General features: G+C 44.8%; 1 long non-coding RNA gene across 8 annotated transcripts; it reads right to left on the bottom strand.

Annotated features, from left to right (window-relative positions):
• Window positions 1–4,614: 4,614 nt before the first annotated feature.
• Window positions 4,615–7,778, bottom strand: LOC123151119 (uncharacterized). Of its 8 annotated transcripts, none has more exons than XR_006475503.1 (4): window positions 7,569–7,778; window positions 7,254–7,439; window positions 5,384–6,721; window positions 4,615–5,199 (listed from the first exon to the last, which is right to left on the bottom strand). It is a non-coding gene; the product is annotated as an uncharacterized lncRNA (long non-coding RNA). The 8 variants fall into 8 exon arrangements; XR_006475504.1 differs by having other exon boundaries at window positions 4,615–5,684; window positions 6,661–6,738; window positions 7,569–7,775; XR_006475507.1 differs by having other exon boundaries at window positions 4,615–5,684; window positions 6,706–6,738; window positions 7,569–7,774.
• Window positions 7,779–8,076: the final 298 nt, after the last annotated feature.

The raw sequence follows: 8,076 nt of genomic DNA, 5'->3' as shown, positions 1-8,076 counted from the left end.
TTGGGTTCAACCTTGGGTTCCTTCACTGGAGCGGCAATTGATTTGCCATCCATGAAGTTTCCCTTCTAGCCCTTGCCCTTCTTGAAACCAGTGGTCTTGTTAAACCATCAACACTTGATGCTCCTTCTTGATTTCTACCTTTTTCGGTCTTAAGCACCGCGAACAGCTCCCGGATCAACTCCATCCCTTGCATGTCATAGTTCATCACGAAGATCTAGTAGCTTAGTGATAGTGGCTAGAGAACTCTATCAATCACTATCTTATCTGGAAGTTTAACTCCCACTTGATTTAAGTGATTGTAGCACCCAGACATTCTGAGCACATGCTCACTAGCTGAGCTATTCTCCTCCATCTTGTTGGCAAAAGAACTTGTCAGAGGTCTCACACCTCTCAACACGGGCATGAGCCTGAAATCCCAATTTCAGCTCTTGGAACATCTCATATGTTCTATGGCGTTCAAAACGTCATTGGAATCCCGATTCTAAGCCGTAAAGTATGGTGCACTAAACTATCAAGTAGTCATCAGGATGTGTCTGTCAGGTGTTCACAACATCCACAGACGACGTTGTAGGGGTTTGCATATCGAGCGGTGCATCAAAGACGTAAGCCTTCTATGTAGCAGTGAGGACACTCCTCGGACTACGGACCTAGTCCGCATCATTGCTTACAATATCTTTCAACTTGGTCTTTCTCTAGGAACGTATTGAAACAGGGAGCTACAACGTGAGCTATTTATCTACAACATATTTGCAAAGACAATTTATACTATGTTCATGATAATTGAGTTCATTTAATGAACTCCCACTCAGATAGACATTCCTCTAGTCATCTAAGTGAAACATGATCCGAGTCAACTAGGCCGTGTCCGATCATCACGTGAGACGGACTAGTCAACATCGATGAACATCTTCATGTTGATCGTATCTTCTATACGACTCATGCTCGACCTTTCGGTCTTCCGTGTTCCGAGGCCATGTCTGTACATGCTAGGCTCGTCAAGTCAACCTAAGTGTTTTTGCTGTGTAAATCTGGCTTACACCCGTTGTATTCGAACGTTAGAATCTATCACACCCGATCATCACGTGGTGCTTCGAAACAACGAACCTTCGCAACGGTGCACAGTTAGAGGGAACACCTTTCTTGAAATTTTAGTGAGGGATCATCTTATTTAAGCTACCGTCGTTCTAAGCAAATAAGATGTAAAACATGATAAACATCACATGCAATCAAATAGTGACATGATATGGCCAATATCATTTTGCTCCTTTTGATCTCCATCTTCGGGGCTCCATGATCATCGTTGTCACCGGCATGACACCATGATCTCCATCATCGTGTCTTCTTGAAGTTGTCTCATCATCTATTACTTCTACTACTATGGCTAACGCTTTAGCAATAAAGTAAAGTAATTACATGACGTTTATGTTGACACGCATGTCATAAATAAATAAAGACAACTCCTATGGCTCCTGCCGGTTGTCATACTCATCGACGTGCAAGTCGTGATTCCTATTACAAGAACATGATCATCTCATACATCACATATACCATTCATCACATCCTTTGGCCATATCACATCACAAAACACATGCTGCAAAAACAAGTTAGACGTCATCTAATTGTTGTTGCAAGTTTTTTACGTGGCTGCTATAGGTTTCTAGCAAGAACGTTTCTTACCTACGCTAAAACCACAACGTGAATTGCCAATTTCTATTTACCCTTCATAAGGACCCTGTTCATCGAATCCGATCCGACTAAAGTGGGAGAGACAGACACGCGCTAGCCACCTTATGCAACTAGTGCATGTCAGTCGGTGGAACCGGTCTCACGTAAGCGTACGTGTAAGGTTGGTCCGGGCCGCTTCATCCCACAATGCCGCCGAATCAAGATAAGACTAGTAACGGCAAGATAATTGACAATATCGACGCCCACAACTACTTTGTGTTCTACTCGTGCATAGTAACTACACATAGACCTAGCCCATGATGCCACTGTTGGGGAACGTAGCAGAAATTCAAAATTTTCTACGCATCACCAAGATCAATCTATGGAGTAATCTAGCAACGAGGGGAAGGAGAGTGCATCTACATACCCTTGTAGATCGCTAAGCGAAAGCGTTCAAGTGAACGGGGTTGATGGAGTCGTACTCGTCGTGATCCAAATCACTGATGATCCTAGTGCCGAACGGACGCCACCTCCGCATTCAACACACGTACAGCCCGGTGACGTCTCCTACGCCTTGATCCAGCAAGGGGAGAAGGAGAGGTTGGGGAAGACTCCATCCAGCAGCAGCACGACGGCGTGGTGGTGGTGGAGGAGCGCGGTACTCCAGCAGGGCTTCGCCAAGCACCGCAAGAGACGAGGAGGGAGAGGGGTAGGGTTGCGCCAAGAAGGAGATGTTCTCGTGTGTATGGCAGCACAAAACCCCCACTATATATAGGGGAAAGGGAGGGGCTGCGCCCCCACCTAGGTTTCCACCCCTAGGGGTGGCGGCCAGCCCTAGATCCCATCTAGGGGGCGGCCAAAGGGGGAGAGAGGGGGGGCGCACCACTAGGTGGGCCTTAGGCCCATCTGAGCCTAGGGTTTCCCCCTTTTCCCTTCTTTCTTCGCCTTGGGCCTTGATGGGGGGGGCGCACCAGCCCACCTGGGGCTGGTCCCCCTTCACACTTGGCCCACGCAGCCCTCTGGGGTAGGTAGCCCCACCTGGTGGACCCCCGGGACCCTCCCGGTGGTCCCGGTACGTTACCGATAGCACCCGAAACTTTTCCGGTGACCAAAACAGGACTTCCCATATATAAATCTTTATCTCCGGACCATTCCGAAACTCCTCGTGATGTCCGGAATCTCATCCGGGACTCCGAACAACAGTCGGTAACCACGTATATCTATTCCCTATAACCCTAGCGTCATCGAACCTTAAGTGTGTAGACCCTACGGGTTCGGGAACCATGCAGACATGACCGAGACAACTCTCCGGTCAATAACCAACAGCGGGATCTGGATACCCATGTTGGATCCCACATGTTCCACGATGATCTCATCGGATGAACCACGATGTCAAGGACTTAATCAATCCCGTATACAATTCCCTTTGTCTAGCGGTACGATACTTGCCCGAGATTCGATCGTCGGTATCCCGATACCTTGTTCAATCTCGTTACCGGCAAGTCTCTTTACTCGTTCCGTAACACATCATCCCGTGATCAACTCTTTGATCACATTGTGCAGATTATGATGACGTCCTACCGAGTGGGCCCAGAGATACCTCTCCGTTTACACGGAGTGACAAATCCCAGTCTCGATTCGTGCCAACCCAACAGACACTTTCGGAGATACCTGTAGTGAACCTTTATAGCCACCCAGTTACGTTGTGACGTTTGGCACACCCAAAGCACTCCTACGGTATCCGGGAGTTGCACAATCTCATGGTCTAAGGAAATGATACTTGACATTAGAAAAGCTTTAGCATACGAACTACACGACCTTTGTGCTAGGCTTAGGATTGGGTCTTGTCCATCACATCATTCTCCTAATGATGTGATCCCGTTATCAACGACATCCAATGTCCATGGTCAGGAAACTGTAACCATCTATTGATCAACGAGCTAGTCAACTAGAGGCTTACTAGGGACATGGTGTTGTCTATGTATCCACACATGTATCTGAGTTTCCTATCAATACAATTCTAGCATGGATAATAAACGATTATCATGAACAAGGAAATATAATAATAACCAATTTATTATTGCCTCTAGGGCATATTTCCAACAGTATCCTCCTCTGAATGATTTAAGTGACTTGACTTGGCGCATGTTCATGCATGTAGTTGAAACAAAATCAACATAGCCTTCACGATATTTATGTTCATGGTAGATTATATCCTACTCATGCTTGCATTCGATGTTGATTAATTTTAAGGCATGTTCATGACTGTTCTCGCTCTCTAGTTGGTCGCTTTCCAGTCTTTTGATAGCCTTCACCTGTACTAAGCAGGAATACTGCTTGTGCATCCAATCCCTTAAACCCCAAAGTTATTTCACATGAGTCCACTATACCTACCTATATACGGTATCTACCTGCCGTCTCAAGTAAATTTGTATGTGCCAAACTCTAAACCTTCAAATAAACATCCTGTTTTGTATGCTCGAATAGCTCATGTAACAACTAGGGCTGTCTGTATCTTCCATATTAGGCGGGTTATTCTCAAGAGGAGTGGACTCCGCTCCTCACTCACGAGATAACACTACTAGAAACTATGATTTTACCTAGAGCTATAAACCCTAGGTGAAATGGCAAAAACCATAGGGAAAGACTTTACCTTGGGCTTGCCCTAGGTAAAGAACCCTAGGTAAAGTATACGGGAAAGGGCTCTTTACCTAGAGTGTATACAGTAAACCCTAGGGGAACTTCTTTACCTAGGGGGACAAGCACTAGGGGAAGATTTTCATATGGATGTGGTGTCCAACGTGGAAAGGTTGTTTACCTACAGCCATGAGCACTAGGGAAAGATTGTGGGTCCCTGTGCATTACCACACCACCGTACCATTGAAAGATTTTCATATGAATCTAAATTTGAATTCAAAATTGCCATAATTCAAAAGCAAGCCATAATTATGGATCATAAGTCAAATCATATAATTAATATAGATAACTCCGGATATCAGTAATCACATATACACATCAGATGCCATAATATCACCAGCACCGCATGTTTGTCCAGAATTAGGCTAGCTAGCTACAATTAGCTACAACAGGCTAACTAAACTAACCAACCACTGCATGTTTGTCTAAAATTGGCTAGCTAGCTACAATTTGCTACAGCTAGCCAACATCATGGCAAACATATCGCTGTAGAAATCGGCATCCTTATTGATTTCCTTGATCTTCTCCTTCAGCATTGTATGTTAACTTCACATCCCTGTAAGTTGCTGCGACATCAAAATCAAATTGACAGTGCATGCTTCTTAGTATCAAATTAAGTAAGTAGCGGCGACATCAAAATCAAATTGACAGTGTAAAGTTCTAAGTATTAAATTAAGGTTTATATAATAGACCATTCAATGGAACTTGCCTGTTTTCAGGATCGATTTCTAGTGCCTTCTTAATGTCAACCTATTCTAACTCCAGGTTAGCAAGATGAGTGTAAGCTTGAGCCCTTTCATATAAAGTATTGACATTTTGGCTGTCTAGTTTCAGAACCTATCAAGAAAAACCATATGTTAGAGCATCTACAGCGGCACTGGGCAAATTTGGCCCCTCATACATCCGCAGGCACGCCCAGTCAGTGTCCGGGCGCGTCCGGGCAATCCTCTATTTTTTGCTCCAAAATAACTGTGACCCCCACTTCTTCTCTCTGTGTGCGGCATTTCATCGAACAACTCACATGCACACAGACCGGAGACAGTGCTAACGAGCTCCGGCCCGAGGAACGCGATACGCGCGGGTATGCGAGGTGGTCCGGCGCGTGCACGCGGCGGTGGCAGCCACCATGCTCGTCCAGACGCAGACACGGGTGTGAGCTCTGGCCTCCGCGTCAGACACGCAGATGCGTGCACGTGAACTCGGATGCCGGTGCGCGCGTGAGCTCCGGCTCCGACGCAAGCACGCTGTGCGCCACTAGCACGCACTCGACCGCGGCCGGATCCAGCACGCATGCGAGCAGCGAAGGGTGCAGGCTGGGAGCTCTATAGAAACACAAATGATGAAACTTCAAACACACTTCTATGATACTTAAAAATCAATCATGATCATGAGAATTTGTGATGCAAGTGAAAGCCTGTAAATAGATCTCAACTATGATTATCACCAAAACCTAGTTTGTCATTGAATTCTCAAATAGTAGTTGATCTAGAAACTTCTCCTCGGTACAATAACCTCGCAACATAACAAAGCACATGCGTAAATTAATTTTCTACAATATATGTGTTGTCAAAATGTTATACCGATTTTTAGCAATCAATAATGAGCCTACTAAAGCCATCGTTAGATTTACGAAGTACTACAAAAAAACCATAAATTGGACATCCAATGTTGAATCATATATAACCTGAAGATGTGCCATGTGCTGTAGGCATCAAACTTGGATTCAGGAAATATCTCGGGAGAACAGAAGCAATTTGCCTGACGGAACTGCTCTATAGTTCCTTGTTGTTATGAAATAGCAACCCTTTATATAGAAAAACACTAACTTCCTTGCTGAATTTGACAGGATAGTCCAACAAAAGAAACAAAAATATAATATGAAATATATGTTGTGCACAACTACTGCAAATGCACTAATTTCTACATCCTAAATGTGTGAACCTGCTGAGATAATATAACATCTTAGCATGTAGAGGCTATTATGCTACGAATGGATTAAACAAAAAGATGATGAAGAGCGGCTTTCGAGTATTTAGTCTATAGACATAGAACCCTCTGATTGAGCTAATTAAGTTAAAGGAAATTAGCATAGATAAGAATACAAAAACAATTATCAAGATAACTGGGGGTATATACTAAATAGGTTCATCAATAAAAAGCCTGTAGTGCAAGACAAATACAAAATTAAACTTTAACCAGAAAAGTTTAATACTAGCACAATGACCAACTTAGATTAGAAAAACGCAACTGAGCATTGCATAATCTAATAAGGTATTATTATATAATGGACATTTTTACCATGAAGTTCTGAAATTGTACTTGCGGATGTTCTGGGATCCTGACCTTAGTTTCCTATCTCCTGGAAAGTATACAGATCTAAAGGAAATCAGTCTGATGCCCAAGGTCTGGAAATCAGGAGCTATTCTTCAGTTACAGCTATCCCTAAAAGGATAACAGTGTCATCACTAAATTTTAAAAGTCGAGGTGATGGCCTTATCTATGAAGAAACAGAGGTCATGTGAATTTCACAACCTTTCACTCCCTGAGCTCTAAATAAAAGAAGCAACTGCAAATGGCTATAAAATCCTAAAATTGTAGTGCGAGGGAGCTCTCAAACAATCCACAGCTAGTACGTAGCTAAAAACTTTGAATGAACCTCCCATGTGTTTGTACTGCTTGTAATTAGTTCCTAAAAAACTAGACAATCGACCAGTTGAACACCTCATTTGGCTAAATAACTAACTCACGGTCAAGACAATGCACACAACAATTTGCAGCAACAACAAAAAAGGTTCGCACACAAGCGTAACATTGTACTGAATCTGAGACCCTTATACTATTCGTGTATCAAACAATAAGCCACAAATACAAGAGGAAATATGCAGCATCACCTAGGTAGCTGGGGCGTCATGGTGTCATGGCCAGTGCAGAGGTGGAGCTGGGGTCGGACTTCATCAAGGTCATGTAGATGCCGGCGCTGTCGTCCGAGCCGACCGGCCATCACGGGCTCCTGTTGGGCGGCGCCGACACCTGTAGCCTTTCCTCCACGGTCTCAATCCCCCTGTTCTCTGTCCCTCCTAGAAGATGCATCACACACAAAAAAAGAGTATGCTGTGAAATCCATATTCTAGAGCGCTGGGGTTGTGGATTTGGATCCGGGGCGGCCAAGCATGGGGATCAGGGAGGGGGAGGGGGGATCGACTCACTGGCGGCAAGGAGAGGCGGCAGTGTAGGAGAGCAACGATCTGCATAGACCATGCGTGGTGGATCTGGACGGGGGCGAGCACGACCGGACGGTGTGGGGTGAGCACGGCGGCGCAACGGTGGAGGATGGCTCGATGTCGCCTGGACGCTTCGGGAGAAGGGGGAAATATTGGGCTTTTCTGGCGGCGCTTCGAGGAGGAAACCTAACTACGCCGAAATTTTGTGCTGCGCGCCATTTCCCGGTACTTTTTTTATTGAAAATTGTCTTTCCCTAGGGTGTATTATTCCTTTGTTTTACTATCCCTTGAGGAGATCAATAAGCTCTAGGTAAAGGCCTTCACCCTAGGTAAAATGTGGATTTCTAGTAGTGTAAATGGCTGATCACCGGTATGCTCAGTCACATGCTTTATGCAAACTAAATCAAAATAATTGCAAACAAAACTCCCCCTGGGACTCTTGTTAGTTGGAGGCACTCGTTGTTTCGAGCAAGCCATGGATTAATGCTTGTTG

Source organism: Triticum aestivum, chromosome 7A, assembly GCF_018294505.1.
Source record: "Triticum aestivum cultivar Chinese Spring chromosome 7A, IWGSC CS RefSeq v2.1, whole genome shotgun sequence".
NCBI lineage: Eukaryota > Viridiplantae > Streptophyta > Magnoliopsida > Poales > Poaceae > Triticum > Triticum aestivum.
Note: the sequence above shows the minus strand (reverse complement) of the source record. Positions and strands in the feature narration are given on the sequence as shown.